We start from the raw sequence: 25,270 nt of genomic DNA on the forward strand, positions 1-25,270 counted from the left end.
ATTGCTTCTGAGTCAAGATGTAGCACTCTCAGCTCCAGCACCACATCTACCTGCACATTGCCATGCCCCCTGTCATGATGATAATGGACTGACCCTCTGAAACTGTTAGAGAGCCACCCAATTAAATGTTTTGTTTATAAGAGTTGCTGTGGTCATGGTGTCTCTTCACAGCAATAAAAACCCTAACTAAGACAGAAAAGGGATCACAGATCTACAAGCTATTTTTCATTCACTTAGTTCAGCTCCTGCTTATGCACTTTTCACTGTGCCCACTAATAAGATTTATATATGTAATGTTTAAGAACCCTGAATTTCCACGGCTACATTCAAGAACCATTATCCTGTGAATTCAAACAGCACTGCTAATTGGTATAAAAACACAAATGTCCACTTGTAGTCCGCTGTGAACGTGCAAAGGTTGGTTGGCCTGCTTCACCCTCTTCTGCTCTACGTTCAGGACCTAGCAGAAGTGGCACATGCTCTAACCCCTCTGCTTTCATTCATCCTTCCACAGGCATTGGAATTACCAGGATTTTTTCCTTGGAACTCAGCCATGTGAAGTCAGTGGTTCTCAAGGTGTCCTTGGTCCCTAAATGAGCAACTGTCAGCCATCCCTAGGAACTTGTCATTCATGCACATTCTTAGGCCCCATCCAGTCCTGCCACTGAAAAACCCCAGGGTGGGGCCAGCAATCTAGGTTTTAATCAGCACTCCAGCTGGCTCCGATGCTGACTCAATAACCATCAGGAAAGACAATAGCTCCCCGAGCTTCTCTCTATGAAATACAGATGATTGATGCATGAGTAATTAGCATAATGCTTAAATGTACTTGCAAATAAATCTACACCAGCAGTCAGATTTTAACAGGCATTCTCTCTGTTTTTCTTTGTGTTTCTCCTCTCCTGTCATCTTCTTCCTATGAAGCTAAGGACTTGTTTCTTCACTTTAACTTAGTAGGAATGTGCAAAGGAAAAGGTCTGATTATTCACTACCCACCCTTTACCCCCATGGTCTCCATCAGTCTCATCCTCTATTTTTCCCTCTGCTTGCCCAGTAAAGCCATTGAGATCCTTGAGAAGGCACTTTTTCCGTATTCATCTGTCATGCCCCAGAATGACCCTGGATAGCATCTTCTGAATTTGAAACCTCTCAATTCCCTAAGATGCTACTGTTAACCTGATTTGCATATCCACTTCCCCAGCCTTCCTGCTTCAAACACTCCTCACTTGATCAGAGCACTGAGTCTTCCTGACCTCTTCTTATTCCCAGGACTCTAGCCCCACTGCCCAATGGCAGGCCCTCCATATACACACATCACCACCCATCACAATGACTCCCACTCCTACCAGGACTTACACACACACACACACACACACACACACACACACATCACCACCCATCACAATGACTCCCACCACCCAACAGCAGGCCCTCCATACACACTTATCACCACCCATCACAATGACTCTGACTACCCAACAACATGCCCTCCATACACACATATCACCATCCCATCACAATGACTCTCACTCCTACCAGGCCCCCCCCCCCCCACACACACACACATACACACATCACCACCCATCCCAGTGATTCCCACTACCAAGAGCGGGCCCTCCACACATTATCACTGTCCCATCACAACTCCTGCTTTCTGGGCAGGGTTGCTTTTAAATACTTTGAAAGACATAGATACTCCAGGGAATGAAATTTGGCTCATATACACTCCAAAATTGGCCGTTTGCAAAGATTGTATATATCTAATTCATAATTACTTTTGCTTTCTTCATATATAGTATAATTCTTCTATTTTCATTACATGGAACTGTGTCCCAGCAGTTTATCCCTTCAGGAGACGTCAATTACAACAAGAAATGTTTGTAATACCTATCCTGCATTTGTTGTTTCTAAAATTCTAAACAATAGGCTAGAAATGAACTAGAAGAATCTATCTTTGGCATTGATATTGGACAAAAAAAAATTCTAAGAAGAAAAATCATCAAAGTTAAAGACTAAAACTCCATATTTTTTATTATATTTACAATAATGTGCAAAAATCAGCACCCTTTAATTCTAGAATATTCTTATGACCCTAAAAAGAAACCACCATACATTTGTTGGTAGCTAGTCCTGTAGCTTGAGTTTTCCTGCCTGGCCCACAGTCAGGACAAATCTCTGTCACCTGCCAGTCCCGCAGTCTCTCAGACCCAACCAAGTAAACACAGAGACTTATATTGCTTACAAACTGTATGGCCGTGGTAGGCTTACAGCTTAAATTAATCCATTACTATTAATCTATACCTTGCCACGTGGCTTGTGGCTTACTGGTACTTTACATCTTCCTTGTCCTGATGGCGGCTGGCAGTGTCTCCCCCACCCAGCTTCCTGTTCTCTCAATTCTCCTCTCTGTTAGTCCCACCTATACTTCCTGCCTGGCCACTGCCAATCAGTGATTTATTCATTGACCAATCAGCAACACATTTGACATACAGACCATCCCACAGCACTTCCCCTTTTCTTTTCTTAAAAAGGAAGGTTTTAACCTTTACACATCTCCAAAGTCAGCTTGGTATATTTGGGAATTTGGGCGTAGCTTCTCTTACTACTTCCTGCTGGAGGGGGGCACTGTATCTTCTGGGGAAACAAAGAAAATTTTAGGATCATGGAGTAGTCCATGAGGCTGTATTGTCTGAGCCAGTTGTCTTGAAACCATTCTGGATGTTGGATCATCTGGGCCATGGTGTCATCGGAGACCTTTCAGGGGGTCGTGGCTGATCAAACCTGATGTGTCTTAATCTGGAACAAATCCATAGCCTCTGGCTTTCTGTGGAAACAAAAGCAGAATCTCCTTTCCAAAGCAACATATCCTTATATCCAAATTTTGAAGTCAAGATATCTTTAAAATATGCATATTGGTTTAACTCAGTTTCCTTTACAATCAGATATCTCTCTACAGTTAAGAATCCCAAAGACAGCACAATCCAGATTCTCTGTGTAATATTCATCTTTACGTGGCTTATTTTCTATATTAATTTTACTGTCTCTTTAAAGACTTTATTTTTTAAAACTATGTATTTGTTTATATAACTGTATATATCACCTTTTTTTGTCTCTTTTAAGCCTACGTATATTTTACACACATTCTAAACTATTACATCTGAATCTGTCTTATTGTGAATCTATTGCCTTAAACTGCAGCAGCTGTGGCTGCTGGCTCCGCCCACCTCAGCTTCCCAACATGGTGGTGATTTACCGCCAGCTCTGGGAGCTATCGTGGGTCTATGCTTTTAGCCAAGCAGCGTGTAGCCCAGAAACCTCTCTCTCTTTTTTTTTTTTTTGTTTTGTGCTAGCAAAGTCTAAATCCACCATGCAGCTTAATGTGCCACTTGCAGAGGCCTCATTCCTGCCATACTGCAGGTCGAGCACTCACAGCTAGGAACCCGCCAGTAGCTCAAACCGGCAGCTGCCGCTAATTTGAGAGAGACAATTAGAAACAGTTTTTAGCTCCATTTTAGAATCTTTTCTCAGTTTTTAGGTGGAAACTCTTGCCACCACGTTGGACACCATTTGTAGCTTGAGTTTTCCTGCCTGGCCCACAGTCAGGACAAATCTCTGTCACCTACCAGTCCCGCAGCCTCTCAGACCCGACCAAGTAAACACATGGTTACAAACTGTATGGCCATGGCAGGCTTCTTGCTAACTGTTCTTACAGCTTAAATTAATCCATTTCTATTAATCTATACCTTGCCACGTGGCTTGTGGCTTACCAGTACTTTACATCTTCCTTGTCCTGATGGCGGCTGGCAGTGTCTCCCCCACCCAGCTTCCTGTTCTCTCAATTCTCCTCTCTGTTAGTCCCGCCTATACTTCCTGCCTGGCCACTGCCAATAAGTGATTTATTCATTGACCAATCAGCAACACATTTGACATACAGACCATCCCACAGCATAGTCCAAGTTTCTTTCTCTCACCAACCCCTGGAAAACTCTGGAAACCACTGCTCTGTTCATTGTCTCTACATACTCAGCATTCTGGAGAGCCTACTTAAATGGAATCCTACAGTCTGTGGCCCTAGGTAGAACCTGAAACTTTGAAAGTTCATCCAAAGTGCCATGCAGTATGTGTGAGGACTTCAGAGATTTTTCACATCTGTGTAGTTGTATAGTACTTAACTGTAGAAGATAGACTGTGTTCATCCACTATGATTTAGCTAAAGTATTTAGGTGCTTTTATACTTAAAGTATAAAATACATTAATACCTAAAGAATTTAGGTACTTTTCTTGTAATCTGCGTGCACGTGTGTGTGTATGTGTGTGTGTGTGTGTGTGTGTGTGTGTGTGTGTGTGTCTGTGTCTGTGTGTGTGTTTGTATGCAGCACATGTGTGCCATGGCATGCACAATGAAGTCAGAAGACAAACTTCCCCTTATATGAGACAGGGTCTCTCTGTTGTTTTTCCATGGTGTACACCAGAGTAGATGGCTCAAGCTTTAGAGCCTGTCTATTCCGGTCTTTGTTTCTACTTCCTCAATGGAGGACTGGAATTAAAGGTGTCCACACTGGCATTTTACATGGGTTCTGGGGATTCAAACTCAGGTCCTCATGGTAAGTTCCTTTACTCAGTGAGCCATCTCCCAGCCCTCATCTATGAAATTCCTGTCACTTAACTCTAATGGAAAGTAGTGTTGTGGTGGCATTTATGGTGAAGTTTGTGTGGACATGTCTCTTGGTCCAACACCTAGGCAAGGAACTGGCAGATGATACTGAACATCTTGAAAAATGCTCAAGCTGGTTTCCTCAGGAGCTCCTCTGGTTTACATTCTCATCAGCAAATAAAAGCTCTGGTTTTCCATATGTTCTTTAACACCAGGTAGTTTATGGGTTTTGTATGTCTTATTAAATACAACCTAGTGGACATGATGCCATGTGTCTTACCTAATGTGTTGGAGATTCATTTCTCTAATGAACGAGGACTTTAAGCATCTTTGAACATGCTTATTTTCATTTCTTTGTATCTTGCTTGGAGAAATGACTTTAAATTCTTCCCACATCTTTAAGTTGGGGTGTTGGTGTTTTTATCATTGGGATGTATGAATTCTAAAGGACTCTCCTCAAGGCTAAACTGACACCATCTTCAGGAATTCCGCCAGACCTGCTCACAAGAGCTCACCATAGCTGGGCTTGTTGACTCTCACAGTGCTTTGTATAAGATGTTCCCCCAAAGTCCCTGAATTTAAATACTTGGGCCCTAGTTTGTGGCTGTTTGGGAAGGACTGGGAGGCAGGGCCTTGCTGGAGGAATTATGCTACTTAGGGCAGGATCTGAGGCTTACAAAGACTCAGGTCATTCATAGTGTATTTTTTGCCTCTTGTTTGTGGTTCAAGATGGGAGTTCTCAGCTGTTCCCTCTATGATGTCTTTGCTCTGCCGTTGTGAATTCTAACCCTCTGGAAGCATAAGCCCAATTAAATACTTTCTTCTATAAGTTGCCTTGGTCATGGTGCTTTATCACAGCAATAGAAACATAACCAAGACAACACTTACCTTACCTCCTAGAATGGAGAGGAGAGGGAATATGGAACTCTCATCTGGGTATCCAGACTTCCTTCCCAATCAGTTGTTTGCAATTCTGCCTTAATTTTAGCATGAGACCTTGGGTTCTTGGGGGAGGGACTGGGGATATAAGTAAGAGAGGATGAGGAGAAAGGACTCCATCTATGCAGCCCTGGGGAATCCGTCATCACTGCTAGGTGAAGACACTCCAGTGTGGCTGCTTTAAGGTTTCCTATGCTCCTGCCCACTCCTCATCCACTATAAATAAGCCTAATGCACTCAATGGTTCCCTTAATGAACTTTGGTGGAATGAGACTTTAGAAGAGGGTATAAACATTGTTTACTCCTCCCCATGGAAGGAATCTTAGCTCAGAGCCCTTTACAAAATCTAGAAACTTGTCCTTATCCGTACTTAAGGTATAAAAGTTTTCTTCCATTTTATCTGTTGTGTTGCCTTCAGCAGTGTTCTGGGACTCACTCACACAAATTTATAATAATGAGGTCACATTTGTTGGAAGATTTTACTTATTGCTTATGCTTTTGGTGTCTTGTTTTTGAGACTATTGCTTGTAGCCACAATAATTTGTACCTGTGTTTCCCTCCAAGATTGTGCTTTTCACTTTTATATTTCAATATTTAACCTAAGTGGTGTGTGTATGTGTGTGTGTGTGTGTGTGTGTGTGTGTGTGTGTGTGTAAGTGGTTGGAGTCAAGAACCCAAACTCGTCATTGTCCTTGTGGATATTGAATGGTTATAACACCTTTTGTTAAAATGGTGTGTGTGTGTGTGTGTGTGTGTGTGTGTGTGTGTGTGTGTGTGTAAGTGGTTGGAGTCAAGAACCCAAACTCGTCATTGTCCTTGTGGATATTGAATGGTTACAACACCTTTTGTTGAAATGCCAGTTTGCTCCCAGTTGAATGACATTCACACACTTCATTAAAAATCAGCTCATCATAGGCTATGGTCTAATTGTTTCTGGACCCTGCTCATCAATTCCACATGTGGCTTTATCCCTGTGCCACACTGTAAGATCTTAAATCAGGACATTTTAAGCCCTCTAAGCTTGTTTTTCACTTTCAATATTGCTTGTCTAGTATAATATTTTCAATTTCCATGTCAATTTTAGGGTCACCTTGCCCATAGAGGACTGACACATTTTGATAGCAATTACTTTCTGTCTGGAGATCAACACAGGGGATGCAGTGCAATGCTTTTGACTCTTCCACTTTGTAAACATGGCTGGTCTTTCCATTTTGTAAAGTATTTAAGTTTTCCAATGATAATTAGCTGTTTTTCCTATATGTCTTTGCCTCATTAGCTCAGTTTCTTCCTAAGTATTTTATTCCTTTCAGTACTAATTTCTTTTTCAAATAGTTTACTGTTGATAAACATATATACACACACATACATATGATTTTTGTATTTTGACTGTGTACTTTTCAACTTACAGGATTCATTTAGTGATTTCAATCATTTCATGAAATCTTGGGGTTTTCCACAGATAAGACTAAGTCATCTGCATACACTGCTACTGTTGCTTCTTGCTTTCCGGTTGTGCACCTCTCAATGACTCCTCTTAACTGTGAGTTCCAGTATGATGCTGAGTGGATTGATGAGAACTGACACTCTTGCTTGACTCCTGACCTTGAGGGGGAAGCTTCTAGTCCTGTTCTAGGCCTGAAATGAATAGATGACACCTGTGCAAACAATATTCTAAGTAAGACACCTGAGAAGAAAGGCTAGGAGGGAGGTGTTTTGGAAACAAGGGACATGCTCTAACATATTTCTGCAGACCTGAAAGATCATGTGCAGGCCTAGGACATGCCTAAGAAAGCTAGAGCAGTAACCTCTGGCCACTTTCCCGGCTCTATGAAAGCAGACCATTTAAAACAGAGAGGAACACGTTGGCCTGCTGGTGTTTTTGACAATGTCCTGTGGTGGTAAATAACACAGGTAAGTTCCTAAGACTGGCTATTGGAGCAGGCTCCCCAGACATCCTCAATCAAGGAGTTCCTGGCCAGTTTGCTCCTCCCAGTTCTATCCAGGGTCGCCTTCTACAATGCAGCCTGTTGTTATTTTCAGGGCTCCTGCCAAGGTGTCTCGCAGGGGATAAGATGAAGACAAATGCACAAATTTGGACTTTCTGGTCAGTTTAAAAAAAACGTTTTTTAAAGTGCTGTGGCTTCTTGGTTATTTCCAGAATTCTGAAATTGTAGAGTCTCATAGTTCTCAATAGGTTTTTAAAAGTGACTTTTATGGAGGGGCATGTTTGGGTTTCCTTAATCTGCCAACTTGTACATCTAAAACTCAGAGCTGGAGAAGGAAATAGGAGATCAGCCTCTTTCTGTGTGGCTGGAGAAATGGGTCACACCCACTGCCACGTACAGTGTGACCACAGAGGGGTTCACATGGGGTCAAACCTGCTGACATGTACAGTGTGACCACAGAGGAAGATCTCATGGGGTCACACCCATTGACATGTACAGTGTGACCACAGAGGGGGTCTCATGGGGGTCACACCCATTGACATGTACAGTGTGACCACAGAGGGGGTCACATGGGGGTCACACCCACTGACACATTCAGTGCTACCAAAGATGGGATCACATCTGCTGACATGTACAGTGTGACCACAGAGGGGTTCACAGAGGGTCATACCTGCTGACATGTACTGTGTGACCACAGAGGGGTTCACACAGGGTCATACCTGCTGATATGTACAGTGTAACCACAGGGGGGGCGGGGTCACACGGGGTCATACCTACTGACATGTACAGTGTGACCACAGAGGGGGTCACATAGGGTTCTTAATTCTTTGTCTCTGTGCTTTTCCAATGTTGAGTCATGCTTTTCCAATGTTGAATCATGCTTTTCCAATGTTGAACCATGCTTTTCCAATGTTGAACACATTGGCATTTTAAATATTTGATGTCATGATTCAGCACATTATACATCATAGAGTTCTCAATAATCACAGTACAGTTAATAACAAAAATCACAGCTGTATACACTTTTAAATGTAACTTTTTTCATTATATTTGCTAGTGTGTTTTTCTACTCTGTAAAGGGGTATTTTTAACTTTCTAACATATAGGAAAACAATGAGTAAATAATTCTAGCAGCTGAAGGTTATTGGGAGGAACAATTGCTCAAGTACGTGTGTGTGTGTGTGTGTGTGTGTGTGTGTGTGTGTGTGTGTGTGTGCAGGGATGTTTTGGCTACATGTATGTCAGTGCATAATGCTGGGTGCACTTGGAGGACAGAAGAGGTTGTTTCATTCCCTGAACTGCTATGAGGCACTTCTGGAAAAGCAGCTAGTGTGCTTAGCTGCTGAGACCTTTCTCTAGCCCCTCAAGTACATTTTGTATGAGAAGGTCATACAGGATGTGTGGCAGGCCAAAGCCAGTTCCACTATGAAAGAGAGTAAGAATGTGCAGATAGAGTATCTATTTTGGATATTAGAAAACATCTCCTGTATGAGAAAGAAGAATATAGATTATGGAGTATTCTGGACACAGAGTACAGTATGAGAGGCAAGATTCCACTCACGACAGTCCCAGAATCACAACATAGAATCTGATGCTCTCTCAAACTCAGTTTATTATACAGCTACTGAAGGGATTTATTCGCAAGCCAGTGACAGTGGGACTGGATGTCATCATTGCTGGAGAATATATTGGACATGCCCACTGGCATGTTGAGACTTAGCACAGAGGGGAGTTACATGGGATGTCTAATTACAGTTCTTTAATTGAACAACACATACATAACGATACATACAACTATTACAATGCTTTTGTCCTTGATAAGAATTCTGCCTGTGCCGGGCGGTGGTGACGCATGCCTTTAACCCCAGCACTCGGGAGGCAGAGCTAGGCGGATCTCTGTGAGGTTTGAGGCCAGCCTGGACTACCAAGTGAGTTCCAGGAAAAGGCGCAAAGCTACACAGAGAAACCCTGTCTCAAAAAAAAAAAAAAAAAAAAAAAAAAAAAAAAAAAAGAATTCTGCCTGTGACTCAACAGCACTGCCTTGAATTCAGGACCTCTCTTAGGGATAAAGTTAACCACGGGAGATTGACAGATGTACTTTTTGGAATACTGGTCAAGTTCTGGGTATGGCCAGACTCACTTTTCTCTGCCAGAGCTCAAGGAATTTCATGTTCAGGGTTTCATATGTCCTATACCAGGCCTATAAACACAAAGCAGACACTGTAATACTCTGCTCTTTAGATCATCTGTCCTATTGCAAGTCCTCTGCCTGCTTATCACAGTGTGGCTCCAGGAACACATGATCAACCTCAGAGGTTAGTTGCCAGAGCTGGTGAGCAAGCTGTCCAGATAAACATTTCTCTTCACTTGACCCTTACATAGTGCTCTGTAAGGAGGCGGGAAGCAGTTTATCAAGATCACTGGATGAGGGTTGAGGGGTAGAGATGTTAGTCTGAACTCTGTGTCTGGTTCTGTGGCCTCTGCTGCTTTAATTAGCTTGGTATTCTGGTCCTTCCTCTGCAAACAGGATCAGGGACTTTGCAAGTGTGCTGTGCAAACTCAAAGGCTTCCTACGGTTGCTTTAGGCTGTGCTGGGATGTGAGACAAGGACTGGATGGAGGCAGTACGTCTACTCCTTTCAATCAAAACTGCTTAAATTCTCCTTGTCTTATACACTTGAGATTCTAGCACAAGCTTTCTGAGGAAAGATCCCTTGGCCTTGAGAATCTGTTTCCGGAAGGCTGCTCTTGCATATCTTTTTGTGCCAATGTTATGTACAGCAAGTCTGTGCAATTCCAAAATTAACATGAATCCGTGAGGAGCAACCAAAGAATCGCCCACACCTTTTCAGAGAACTCAGTGGTAAGAAAGGATTCTGGGGCCAAGTAGTGCATGCCGCGTGCTTGTCAAGTGTGTGTTTATTGATAATGATGATGACACAAGCATTCCGACAGTAGCTAGATATTTTTGGTGTATTCATGTTCTTTTTCGCTGTAGTGCATTTTTATTTTTGTCATATTTTGCCAAACAATAAATAAAGAAGGCATTAATATTCATGAGATGTTGCAGGAAGAAATTGTTGAGTTTATTTTGCTCTCAGGGACACAGCCCACTGAAGAGAAGATGCTGTTAGCTTGTGGTTGGAGGATAAAATAGTAACGATGATAACAATGATATGCCAGGTTCTCCAGGGCACATTAGAAGCATGCAGAGTTGCCTGGACTCATTTATGATGGTTAAGCATATTGCAAAGCCCCATAGCTCACCTTTATGTGCCTTGATTTGAGCCCTAGAGTATACCTGAGCATGTTCTAACTTTCTCACACATGGTAGAAACTTTATCTTGGATGAAGAGCCAAAAGTGCTCTTTACCAGTCTAATATGAATTACTCCTAGCTGCCAATATCTTAGTGTTTGTTCCTCAGTAGATTTTGCTTCCCTTGAAGAAAAGGAACCTGTGTTGCCAAAGTGCTCATAATGGTACTTCCCCATGCTTAGAGTTCAGTGTGTTTGTCAAGGTGAAATGTAAAAGAAAGCACAGGCAACAACTGCATCTTAATGTCAATTAGTGTGCATTCCTGCAGAAGCCACACATGGTATGCTGTCATCTTTGCTAAATTGGGGTCATTGATGATGGGCCCAGACCCTGCCTTGGAGCCTACCCAAAGTCAACTGAGGAGGCAAGAGAAGAATTATCACTAAGCAACAGTGAATGTGCTAGGCATATTATTTAGGATTCCTTAATAATTAGAAATGAGTAAGAAGAAACTCAACTGAGAACTTTGGATTTTCAACATGGTAAAATTATCATATCTTTCAACAGAATTCCTACCCCAAATACTCCCTGCTTTATTCTTAAGAACAGCTAGAGTTAGACATGAGGAGTGTGCTGTTTGCAGAAAGCAGGTCTTAGCCTTAGATCTCTCTTTGTCCACTTACTCTGTATAATATCAAACAGTGCTTATGAGCCCCCTTGTTAGAGCCTATCTCCCTATATTTGAAACCTGAATTAATTATCTGGGAGTCATGTGACCTTGTACTTCCCTAATATCTCATGCATCAGCTTCCCATAAGGTAAAATGTATATGACACTAATACCCACCTCATAGGGATTTTTTGAGGACTATGTAATATATATATATATATATATATATATATATATGATATGTAAGTAATGTGTAGGCAAAGACTTAGTACCTGGCTCATTGTAAATCCTGTACTAGTGCTTCTATGATCATTATTTCCCATCTAAGCTTCAGCTGCTTCATCTCTTCCATGGAGTTGTAACAGGAACCTTTGCAGGTTACATGAAGCTTTGGGATGATTCTTTTGAAGTCCTCTCCCCATCACAAATACTCAATCAATCAGTACTGTGATTTTTATGTGGGGGTTATTTGAAATCTTGACCTCAGTTACATGTTTTGTGGTTGGCCTGAGCCTGGTGTCTCATATAGTGTTTTGTTTTCCCAAAGGAGGGGACACACATGGCCCTCTCATTTCCTGACTGCTACAATGCAGGATTTCTACCAGGAATTGGTTCTCCCACAAAGCAACACATGCTAGTCAGCTTGTTGGTTGGTATTCTCTACTGAAGTAGACTTGTAGATTTTTAACTCAATAGCTAAACAAGGACTCTAATATAGTACCTAGTGTTTGATTATGGTCAGTCCACTGAGTATAGACACATTCTGTCTCCTCCCTGGTTTTCAGGTTAGTCTTGGGGAGCACATGGAGCTGTGGTGGAGTTGAGATGAGGGTTGAATACTCAGATGCAATAGGACACTGTGCACAGAACCTCTAGTTGCATAGGAAGATCTATTTCCCTCCCACTTCACCTGTCAAATCAATCCCCTCCACTAGATTCCCTTTTAGAAATTATTTCCAACCTTAGCCTTGTCACAATCTGACATTAGAGAGTCTGGACTACTTCCTGCTTTGGCATCCATGTGGCTGTTTTTGCATCTTGATTTTTCATGCCATCAGAGAATTTAGTCCAATGAAACAGTATTCTAATACTGCCACATATTAACATTTATATTCTTGAAATTAGTTAGAGCAGATTGTTTTATGCAGAAAAAGGCAGATACTTGAAATGTGCACATGATTACCATTTGCCAAAAATTCAAATTCATTGATTAGTCATGGCCAAACATTTTGAGATCATCCAAGGATTTATAGAAATTAATCCAATTATATGGCTATATTTCCTTTGTGAGTCCTATTGATGACTGTTTGGGGAAAATAGAATATTGAAAACATCAATATGGTTCAGAGAGAAATCTTTTAAGCCAACGCATTATGAAAGGTTTCGCTATAATCCATTCAGAAGTTCTGAAAGGTAGATTGGATATATGATTTCGGGTTTAGCCACTGAGGAAATTAAAACACCAAAAGAATGAGAGGTTCATCTATCTCTCAGCAAGGCAGGGATACAGCCTGGATTAGAATGCAAATGGCAATGTTCTGTAGACTTACACAGAACAGTGTGCCAGCCAAAATGTGTGTTTAGAAAACATTGCTGGAGTTAAATGGTCCTGCTGGAGTGTATTTGTTTTGTTATTATTCAGCATCCCATTTCTATCTAATTCTGGTAGGTGCTGTAAGGACGGCAGACCATCAGGAATAAAAAGGACCTTGGAAACCAGAGGTCATCCCAAGACATCAACAAAGGAAAGATCTGGAATCAAAGGAGGGAAAGGCACAGCGTCCACCTGGAGGTATGTGTGGCCACCATTGCCACGAGGCTATGTGCAGGCCATCGCCATTTACATATTTACAGAGTTGAAGTGAACCCAATGAGAATTCATGTTTGTTTGTCTTAATTCTCGAAGCTTGTTTTCGTCTTCTTGCAACTACAATAGAATGAGCCCCTGTTTCTCTCTCCCACCTACTTTCCCCTTCTCTCTCCATCCTAGCTGATTTTTATATATTTTGCTACCAAATAAATTTTAAAGCAATGGACAGGAAATACTGCATATATACTCAATGGAACTTGATTTGAGTTATAGAATCAGAAAAGCAGTGGGGGAAAGAGGCTGAGAAAAGGAAGGAGAGGGTGAGGTGAGGATTTAGAGAAAGAGGAAGAGAGAATAAGGAAGGAGAGGAAGAGGAGGAGGAAGAGGAGAAGGAAAAAAGACAATCCCGGAGGAAAAAAAGAACTATTAAAAATGAGCACTGGAGACCAAGCACTGTCTACTAGGCACATGTTTCTCTGCCTGCAGAGGACATTCTCAGTGTGCTTGGTCACACACTTTCTCATTACAGTCATCATCCTGAACAATTTACTTTAATGGATACAGTACAGGTTTTTCAGAAAATTCTATGACACATTATTGTTCCCTTTTTATGTTCCTGACTCTGGTCTTTGAGTTCCTAGAGGTTCAGACCACTCATTATTGACCAAAAGACCCCCTCCCCCAAAAGTAGCTGGGGTCTAAAGTTAGGTTTGTAGGGGTATAATTTCCAATTTTCTTATTTGCTACTCATGTGGATTTGGGCAGATCACTGATGACACTTAAACCTTTCAAATGTCAAAACCAGTTCTTTCTCTGTAGTCCTGTTGTGATAAAATTAATCTATATAGCAGCAAGATGGGAGGTGGCACAGGAAGATTAGGTGCCTGTAGCCACAAGGAATTATTATTTGTAGCCCTATTTTCAAAGAGTCCAGACTTGGATCAATTGAGGCGCCAGTCCATTTTTGCCTGGTTGGCCATGATTGTTCCTCTAGCTCTTTTACCAAGGTTGTGAACAGCTCGCAGACCGTCAGTGCTGAGCTGTTCAAGCAGAATTCTCTTCCCAGTGTGCCTTTGTTTTTTGCATAATGCCATAGACCAGGGTCAGGCTCAATCAAGTAAGGCTTCATACTAACGACTTGTGGTTGATATGCAAGGAAGAAGGGGTCATGGGGCATATGCATATGTATACAGACTTGGGGGGGTCAAGTTTGAAGTTTTGTTAAATCTGCAAAAATAACAGATATGGAGTTAAATTACAGTCTAATAACAGTTTTCTCTGGGGCCTGAAGGAGAAAGGGTTTTGGGCATTCTTATGTCTAACTATATGCCAGGTTCAAAATATATCTCATTTTAAATAATGTGGCTACTCAGTATAGAAGCAATCTCCATTCATTATAAAAAAATACTTGGAACATTCAGAAATAAGTGAAAATTTTTACTAAGAAGCATTTTGGATCTTCTGTATCAATATATTATGTATAGTATAAATGTATCCTTATAAATATTTTTAGAGAATTGAGTTTAAAACATTATATAATGGATGTGGTCTTAACTAACGATTTTGAGCTTAGATGGTTTCAGGATTGCTAGATACATGCGATATTCTCAAAAGCTTACAATATGAACTTTTAACATCATGGAAACACAGACACGCACTTAGCACACAAAGCTTTATGAGTTGCTTGAGAAATTGGAATTGTCAGGCTGAAGTGGTGTTTGGAATTTGGGAAACCAGCTAGTGAGAAATGCAATTTTAATGTAATAGGTAGAAGATGATTCAAAGTATATGAAATGCCAAAGAGTAAAATGCAGACCAGGATGTTATACTATTCCACATCCAGGCTGGTGGACAGATCGGCTTTTCTCTGTTCTAAATCATCCACCTCTAAAGGCATCTGCCTGTGAACTGGGTATTTGTGTGTTATTTGTATTCTATTTTAACTAATTCCTTATACTGTCATGATTCATGTTGAATTTTAAGAGCCCAGAGTTTTCTTTTTCATAGAACCATGCAGAAAAAAAAATGATGGTTTTGCCAGGCCCAAGTCTTTAAGGAGAAGTTATGTGAGAGGAAGGAATGGGGAGCTTTGTGGAGCTGATTCAAGTCAGTGTAGTTCCATTCAGTCTAAAACAGACAATGATAATTAGCATTTGAAACATACCAGGTAGTGAGAAGAGTTAGCTTTAAAACAATATGGGAAGGCTTGCAAAGGTCTAGGAAAGCCCATGAGCAGGTTGTGTTAGAGACCTGCTGGTGAATGCCAAGTGCAGAAACTTTCTAAGGCAGGATTGAGCGTAATCAGAGGGGCAGGGTGTGTTATTACTGCTTCGTGCAAGATGACTTAAAATAGAAGATGGATTCATGTGGCAAAGTATAAGAAGAGGAGGGAGTTCTGGTGTGGGGTTCCATGCTCTCCTTCAGTAAGTGGCTATGACTAAGCCTAGGAATGAGAGCAGCAGATGTACTAGAAGATCTTATTGAAGAGAGAAGGAATTTCATTCATCTTGTCAATCATTGATCTACTCTTGCTTCAGTTTTTTTTTATTAAAATGTTTCGAACATCTATCGTGTAATTGTAGGCCTCTATTCTCCACACTGTTGATACAATAGTGGGCAGAACTAATAATAATCAACACTTGCCAGATAGATTACAACTTCAGAAGGGAACCTGAAAAATATGGAAATAACTATATTTTATGATGGCTTGCAGTGCTAGGTTGTGTAAAGAAAATAATAAGCCAAAAGAAGTGTTGAGGGTATGTGGCTGTGCTAGTTTACATTTGAGAGGAAGAGGGAGGAAAACTCAACAGTAGCCTCACTGAGCAAGAACTGGTGGCTTTTGCCCATGTTCTTTGCACCTTTATTCACCATCGGCAGTTAAGAATATCTTTTCTTTAGGTTCCAAAAATTAACTGTGTTCCAAAAATATGAAGAGTTTATTTTCATCTCAGTAGCATTTGTAGTAAGAAAGTTTCAGGTTTTGTCTTCTATAATCATCCCAACAACTTTCTAATAGACACCATTACTTCCCTCATTATCCAGATGCCCAAGTTTGGGACAGAAGAGGAAGGTAATTTGCTTCTGTTTCCACAGTTCAGTCACAGAGTTACACTTCAAATTCCCAAAAAGCCTAACTTCATGAACTAACCCTAAACACTGCTTGGTCCCACCACAGTATTTGAAGGATTCCCTGTCTTCATTTTGGAAGGAGCTGGGACAGGTAACCCTTCACACCACCCGGTTCCTATGTCCTGTGATCAGTGCACACTGTGAGGAAATGGACCTGGTCTGAGCAGTTAGGACAGAGCAGCCAGAAGGCATAGTCCATCTGTTTGGGATGCCAGCTCTGAGTGCAGCAGAGGTTCCTAATGTTGGGGCTTCTAAGGAAGGTGGCATTGCCTGCTCTGACGTGAGGGCCTCTCTTGCTACAAACCATCTTTCTCTCAGGAGCATGCCAGTTTTGCACATGCTAATATGAAATAATGTTTTCAGAGTTCTATTCATGTCATGGACATTAAATAGAAAAAGTAAAAGGAGATTATAAGTACAAGAAATTGCAACCATAAGAGAGGAAATATCTGTTAAGGAATGATATCTCTGTATGTGGCAGAGGTAGGGAGGCTGTGGTGGTTTCAATGACAATGTCCCCATAGGCTCAGTCATTGTGAGGTTGGGGTGAGGTTTACCCTTGCTGGAGAAAGAACCTCAATGGGGGTTAGCCTTTGAGACTTTAACCTCTCAAACGGCATCTAGTTTGTTCTTTCTCTCCTTCATGGTTGTGCTAAAAGATGTTATTTCTCAGCTCTTCCTCCTACCACCATGCCTGACACTTGCTGCCATGTTTCCTTCCCATGATGGCCTCCCATCCTTTTGGGACAATAATCCCTATGAAACTCTATCTTCTATCTCAGTCATGAAATGGTATCACAGTAACAAAAAAGTAGCCAACACAGCGGGCAATAAGGAGACTGCAAGGGACATTACAGACACACCTCATGAGAAAAGGAAAGTTGTGAGACACTGAAGCTTCCTACAGGATTCAGATGATTTGTCATGGCCTTTCCCAGTCTCCTTGCTATTGCTCATCTCCCAAGTATAAAGGACCTTGGACACCCTTTTATTTCGTGCTAAGGGAACAAGACTGCACTTCTACATCCTAGGAGGAAACAGGTAAGGACAGTATGAATAAACTAAGCACAGATGCCATTGGGAAGGCATCACTGTTTCTGAAAGTGAAGAGGTTACTATCGGAACCCATGGAAGTTAAATACGTGGGAGAAGAGCTAGTGGGAGTCAGAGGTGTAGCACACAGTACGTTTAAGTAGGATAGATCAGAAACTCAACAGAGCTCTCCATGGGCTAAAGCCAAGGTTTCCTTGGTCACACCTTTCTATAAACTTATAGGATAGAACCAGTGTCCTTTCTTGTCCATATTCTAGACACCATGATCCATTGACACATTCCTCCAACTTCAGTCAGCAGCTCAGCAGGATGGGTTATATTTCCATGTCCTGACTCTGTTCCTGCCTCTGTGATCACATCTCTTTCTCTGACCATAGCTAGCATAGGTCTTCTGCTTGTAATATGGGATAGGTCTCATCCAGAAAATCTAGATAACCTCTTGATTCCAGTGGCACATCTGGAAAGTTGCTTTTGGCATACGGTGATATAATTACATATTGCAAAAAATCAGAGGTCTGGCATCTTGTCATTCTGTCTGCTTCTGTAGACTCCTTGTAGGGACCTTCCTCACAAAGCACATTGCAAGACAGAAAAGGAAATCAAACCCTGCTGGAATGAAAATAAGGAACTTCTGCATATTCTTTCTTCAGGATAATAATGGTAAAGTAAAATCTACTACGTTAGTAATGTTTCTGTTGCTATGATAAACAACTTGACCTTGGTAACATAGGAGAGTTTGTTTGCACGTTTGATTCCAGAAGGATTAGAATCCATCATGACAGCAAGTGGCTAGCATGGTAGCAGGAACAGGAAGTGGGAGATTATATTTTCAGATGATAGTGAGCAGGAAATGATGTAAGACTATAAACTCTCAAAGCCCGCCCCCAATGATATACTTTCTCCAATAAGGCAGCACCTCCCCACAACCTCTCCAAACAGTAAAATCAACCAAGGACTAAGTGTTCAAATATCTGATCCTATATGGGACATTTTTCATTGAAACACCTTAAATCATCATTGTATCCATAAAATGTATAGTGAACTTAGGTGTTCTGTTTGGTTAGTCATTTAGGAATGAAAACTTCATATTTACTTCAGCTGAAGTAGAGACAGAATCATACTGGTTAATGCCCCTACTTCCTGTCTGCTGTCTCTCTGCCTGGTACTTGCTTTCTTCCTGGTTTCATCTGATGTTGCTTAATTCTCTGTTATGAAACTTCTAGCCAGTGTACATATGAAAATCTCTATTCATTGCTAGCCGTGACTCCAAATATGTGAGCCTAATAGCCCAACTCTAAAGATTCTATCAATCATTTCATCGTCAGCGACATCATCAGAATCTGCTGTGGGGTAAATCGGTTTTTAATTACCCAGAGTATTCACATGGTATGCCAGGAATTACATCAGGCTGGGGACCAAGCAGTGGGAGATGGAGCATTAGTGCTTACTCTTAACCAATCACAGAGACATGGGCCTTTTATACTTCATAAGTGCATTAAATGATAGAATTAGCATCAAAAGCAAATGGTCCCAAGTTATGGCATTGTTCTGAAAAAATGTGAAGCATCCTGTAAATGATAAGTCAGCTGCTTTGCTATTGTGGACTTAAAATAACCATGAGCCTAAAGAATATTTTTAAAGCACAAAACAGGTGTCACAATATCAGCCCAATGAAAATCAGATCTATTTTTTCTTATTTAGTCCTAACTGAAAAAGAAGTTCAATTTTCCATGTACTCATGACACCTGAGAAGACAAAAGAGTTAAAATTTGTGAAGGAAAACAGAGCTAGTGTCCAACAAAGTGGCATATCCTATTGTCAAGCAACAAGTGGGAGAAATGCTTGCAAAAAAAGATGCTCAAAAATAATCAAAGACAGAAGCTTGTGAGTTTAGGAGGGTCAGAGGTTGAGGTTGTTTCCTGTTGTATAAAAAAAAAGCCCAATTTAAACCCAAGTGCCTAGAAGGCACCAGTGTTTAAATGGGCTGGAACAGTGAATGTTTGTGGTGACTACGTTCATCACAAGAAATTAAGTTATATTTGCTGTGATTTGCCCAAGACAATAGAGATATGCTTAATGTATTGTAGACGGATACTCATTCAAAATGATTAAAACTTTAATGGTGATGGGGGATTTGAGGAGTTGGTGTGGAAATTAAGCTCTTGGATGTCCGATGCTCTTCTCATTGTTCCACTGATTTACAATATGGAATGTCAAATTTAATAGTCATCTGCTCAACTCCCTGAGGTGTGTGTGTATGTAGAGTTGAGTGTGAGATCACCATGGCTTCCCATTCTGCAAGTCCTGCCATCTTGAATGGGGAATCCTGGATAACCTTGCCTTTAAAACCTCCAACTCTCCATCACCCGGCCAAGGTCTGTCACATGGCTACTTAGCAACAATCACCAAATCCTGGTAATTGAGCCTGAAGCAGGCTAGCTATGCTCTAAGCCCTCATGGTTGACATGCCTCATGAGCCTTCACCTGCGTGGCCCGTGCCTTATTTGTATCCTGATTAAATATTCATGAGTATCCCTTCTCTGTGAGGGTCTGTGTTACTCACAGGGGTATAAAAATGAACTGAATGATGGGATCACATGAAAAGAAAAATGTGGTTCTATTTTTCTGTGAGTTTGTCATGAAATATTTCCTTAAACTTCCTCCCTTCTTGAGTATGAGGGAGGCATAGTCATCCTAGGGCCTAGGAAAGAGATCAAAGACCTGAATTTTAGAAAATACAGGTTCAGGAAGATACTTGCCTGGGCTATGGACTAGAAGCTGAGGAGCACCTTGAAATCTGTGTCCCAAAGTTAGAAGGGCCACAGAAGGTAAATGGGAAGAGGCTGCATAGGAGATCTGTGAAGCTTGAGAAATGTGGTGTTTGAAAGTCTGTGCCCACTAAGTGAAGGGGAAAGAGGTGCTATAAGCAGAAAGGTCCTTACCAGCCTCTTGTGGGAACACCTAAATTTCATTAGTAAAAATCTCAGGAACAAACTCATAGGAACAAAAGTGCAGGCCGTCCCCAAATACCCTGCAACTGTGAAGTCATACAGGAATAAAGCAAGAGGGTGAGACTCCAAGTGAGGATTTTGACAGGATTTAATTTTCATCTGAAGCATAAGGTCCTAGTTCATGTTCCTGGATGGCCAAGCATGGCCATATCCACTACAAGTGAGTGAGGCCCTGTCTCTCAGGACTTTGCAGTATAGATGGTACATGTGTATGTCAAGCACAGAAGGGAGAAGATGGACTGAAGACAGCATGGAATTCCCAATGCTCCAAAATGCTCAAAACCAATTTTTAACAATAGAAATGCTGAAGGAAAACACTTTCAATACATCTGTAGAAAGATGGTTTCCCTTATATGTATTTGTTTAAAAACTTGAATACTGGAAGTTGTATAGAATGAGTGGCAGTTCCTTGAAATAACGTTTGTCACCAGCCCTCTGTTTGACAGAATGGTACCTTCAAGCAGTGAGAGGAATAAGCAGTTCCCACTGTTTCCTGAAGGTTTTTGCCAAATAAAGTGGACTAAGCTTCCCAGGGCCACTGCTTATGACTCTCTTTTGTCACTTGCCCAGTGCACTCTTGACAGCATTGTGAGAACACCAGTATAAGTAGGTACCATGATTTTGCCTTCAGTATCTTTCAATAAGAAATACATTAAAAGGTTTCATGGGGAGATTTCTGTCTGTGCCTCTCTAGCTGGGAAGGCTTCATCACTGAAGCCTGTCAGTGATGAAGGCACCTGTTCCACATTTACTTGATGTTTTCCATCTAGAAGCATCAGATCAAAACTACCCCAAATCTTTCACCCTCACAGGTAGCGGATATAAAGGGATGTATCAGAAGGTGCAGGTAATACCCATTATAAGAAGACTTGCAATTAAAATCAGCCAGAGGCCCTTTCTTTATTACAAGCAGAGTTCAGTCAGTTCAACGTTAATGATCCAGATTCCAGCAACATGCCGGAGTGCCAGAACTCACCTTGTACTTTGTGAAGAAGACTTGTTATCGGAAGATCTGTAACCCTGTACATTCTACCTCTAGTTCTTATTTTTAGATCATAATATGTGTTATCTGCTCTCCCTTCTCAGTACCCACAAAGTTTAAAGATGACTGGGATCCTACTCTCCAAATTGTGATAGTTCAGATTTCCTCAAGCTTACCAGGCTTGCTCTTTTAATGATGTATGACCAGTTTAGTTTCCTTCCTCAACTCTGTATAAGGGAATAAAGGTTCAATCGACCTGGATTAGTAGAGAAGAATCCCACATTTCATTCTCTTTTCAAATTATTAACCACGATCTTTTAAGTAATATCTCAAAAAAGTTTTAGCAATACAAATTGATAGTAAGAAGATAATGACTGTGCACAGTCTGTCTGAGTAACGTTTTCTTCTCTATTTGTATTATAGCTACTCAAAGTATATAACCAAATCTTACTTTGGGTTTAAATTCACATTTCCTGGGGGCTGTGGTGAACATCTCTGCGTATTTATTAGTCATCTATATGTCATTTTTAATAAAGCATCTTTCCATGTATTTTGATAATTTACTAATTATGTTTTCAAATGTTTTACTATCAGGTTTGGGATTTCTTTGTATATTTTAAATATTAGACCTTTTCTGTATGTGCAACTGAGCATTGTATTTGAATGAATAAAAGAAATATAAAGGAAAGAAAAGGACATGACTGTTCCTAGGTATGGTGGAGGAGAAAGTTCATTATAGCTATGTGGGAGTGCATAGTCACAGGCCAGGATATCAGGATGAGTCCAGAGTGGACATGGCAGGACTGAGCTGGGTCATGCAGGATGGGGGAGGGGGAAGGAGAAGGGAGAACAGGGAGCCAGGTGCAGCAGCCAGAAGGCCAGAGGTCCAAAAGGGAAGGGGCAGTTAATCAAAATGTCTGGATTATATAGAGAAGAGCCTCTGGGGGAAGGGCAGTCCAGCTCCTGGGCTGGACAGTTAAGGGTAGAAGGCAGGGTATGAGAGTCACACCCTGTGACAGATGAAGACTGAAGGGCAGGAGAACCTGGCAGCCAGGTCTGTTTTGATATGTTAAATAGGCACCTTGGCTGCTTGTCTGGGCTTGAAACTTCACAGTGTTCTCTCAGAAAAAGTTTGTCCTTTTGTCCTCTTCAACTGTCCTTTCATGGAGAAAACTTTACTTGTTTGTTTGTTTGTTTGGCTTTTTGAGACAGGGTTTCTCTGTGTAACAGCTCTGGCTATACTGAAATTCACTTTGTACGCCAAGGTGGCCTTGAACTCACAGGGATCCACCTGTCTCTGCCTCTAGAGTTCTAGGATTAGTGTGTGCCACCACCTCCCAACTGAGAAATGTTTTACAGATTTATTTTGTTATTTATCTATGCATGTTTTTATGGGTCTGTGCACATGCATGTGGTACACACAGAAACCAGAAAAGGATGTCAGATCCCTTGGAGCTAGAGTTACAGACAGTTGGCAGCTGCCCAGGATGGATGCTGGGAACTGAACTTGGATGCTCTGGAAGAGAAGCCCTTGCTTCACCTCTGTAGCATCTCTGCCTGTCTCTCAACAAACATTTTTTTATATTTATTAGTAAGTTTTCTATTTTACTTTTTTTTGGAGGGGGGTTACTCTAAAAAAGCGTCAAGTTTTAAAACTTATTTTGTGCTTCTAAGACTTGAGTTTTGTGTTTTATGTTTAAATCTGTGATCCATTTTGAGACAATTTATGTAAAATTAATGTTTAAGTTGAGGTACATTTTATTGGTGTCTTCATAGATCACTTAGTGCAAAAACTCTTTCCTCCATAGACTTTCTACTATCCCCTCTCCACAGGTCACCTGAACATTTTTGAGTCTGTTTCTGATTTCTGTATTCTGTTCTATATCTATTCTTCAGCTAATACCAGAGTCCTGAGTGCTATTGTTGCAGCCATTAACAGCAGAGTCATCTATTATCTTTGCCAATATTATTTCAACTATTTTAGGGCTTGTGTCTGACAGTGATAAAGTAATATACATATAATTAAACATTACATATATATATTTAAAGCAAGACTCTGATAGAAATTGCATTGGATTCACGAGCCACTGTTTTAGTTTGGGTTTCTGTTGCTGTGAAGAGACACCATGACCACAGAAACTCTTATAAAAGAAACATTCAATTGTGGCTTACGGTTTCAAAGGTTTCAGAGGTTTCATCCATTATCGTCATGGAGGGAAGCTTGGTGATGCGCAGGCAGACATGGTGCTGGAGAAGGAGCTGAGAGTTTTACAACTGAATAGGCAGGCAGTAGGAAGTGAATGCCACACTGGGTTATTTATTTCCTCTTAGTTAAGTTTTAGTAGTTTATACTTTTTAGGAAATAGTCTTCTTTTAAGTTGTTAAATTTATAAGAATACAATTTTTATGTCACTTTTAATAATGCTTGAGATGTCTGTAAAGTTGTGTTTCCTCGTGGAAACTAGAGGACTTATATAGAATCGGTGTTTCATTGTGGAGATTGGTAATCTGTGTCTTCTCTTTTTGTCAGGCTTATTATACGTTTATTAACATTTTTTGAAGCAGGCTTGGGTTTCATGGACTTATCTCTATTCTTTTTATATTTCCAATAATACTGATTTATCTCATTTTTACTTCTTCCTTTTTTCTGTATTTATGACTTATGTCTATTCTGCCTTTTTATCTAGTTTCTTCACGTAGGAACTTAGATTATTCACTTGAGGTCTTTTCTTAGAGCAAATATAAACATTCAATGCTGTGATTTTCCTAATCAGCACTGTATAAGATGCCACTATATGTTTGATGGACAGATTTTCCTTTTCTTTTTTCTTTGTATTCTTAATAGAGCTCTTGTTTGATTAGTGGAATATGTGAAAGAGCAATGTTATGAGGTTTTTCCCCTATTGTTTTTCTTAATTTATTGTAAGGGAGAGAACACTGTATGTGGTTTCAATTCCTCTAAATCCATGAATGATGTTTCATGGGGATACTTACTCCATGTTAGAGTTTGAACTTCAGAGAGTTTCTTGTTGGCAGCATGTAGTTGGGTGACACTTTCTAGATCCATATGACAGTCTCTTTCTTTTCATTGGTACATTTAGATCATATATTCATAGTAGTTATTCACATGTTAGTTTGGTGGATATGGTAGTATTTTCCTGTAATCCCAGCATTTGGGGATGCTAATACAAGAGGTTAGCCTATGACGCAGAGTGAAACTATAATTCATAACAACAAACCCAAACAGTTCTAGCATGTTGTGATGGTTAAATTTAAGTGTCAATATGACTGGATTAAAGATACTTAGATGATTTTCACTTGTGTCTGAGGATGTTCCTGCAAGATATTTTTTTTTGTGAAATATTAGATCAAGTAAAATTAAAGAAATCCTCTCTAGAGTAGGTAGACATTATTCAGTCTGTTGAGGGCCCAAATAGAGCAGAAATATAAGGAATGATAAAAGTATGCATTTGCTTTATCTGTGTGATATGTGACACCCATCTTTTCATGCCCTTGGATGTGACCTTTGTATTCTCAGGACTTTAGGGTCAGAAATTTAAATAAGTATGTTACTAAATGCCCACTACTGAGAAAACATGTGTTAATATTGTGTTGGTAAAATTACAATCCTAACTGACAGATGAAGGGTAATTTCTGCTTCTTCTTACGTTCTATTGAGTTATCTTGTGCTGTTTTCTATAAATTCCTAACCTTGTAAATTTTTTTAGTATTTACTCATATTGTTGACTCCACTTCACTTTATTTTTTAAAGCTTTATATAGATATAGGTTACCCATTTAACATGTGGCATTAAGCTT

At 40.6% G+C, this 25,270-nt stretch overlaps 1 protein-coding gene across 12 annotated transcripts in view; it reads left to right on the forward strand.

Annotated features, from left to right (window-relative positions):
- Positions 1–25,270, forward strand: part of Sema6d (semaphorin 6D) — a 581,349-nt gene that overhangs the window by 45,949 nt on the left and 510,130 nt on the right. For all 12 annotated transcript variants that reach the window (XM_052725619.1, XM_052725617.1, XM_052725623.1 and 9 more), the window contains exon 2: positions 13,134–13,256. The gene's annotated coding sequence lies outside the window, so the exon portion shown is untranslated. The remainder of the gene's footprint in view (positions 1–13,133; positions 13,257–25,270) is intronic.

This window comes from Peromyscus californicus, unplaced genomic scaffold (assembly GCF_007827085.1).
Source record: "Peromyscus californicus insignis strain IS unplaced genomic scaffold, ASM782708v3 Scaffold_7__1_contigs__length_154581171, whole genome shotgun sequence".
In the NCBI taxonomy this organism is placed as follows: Eukaryota; Metazoa; Chordata; class Mammalia; order Rodentia; family Cricetidae; genus Peromyscus; species Peromyscus californicus.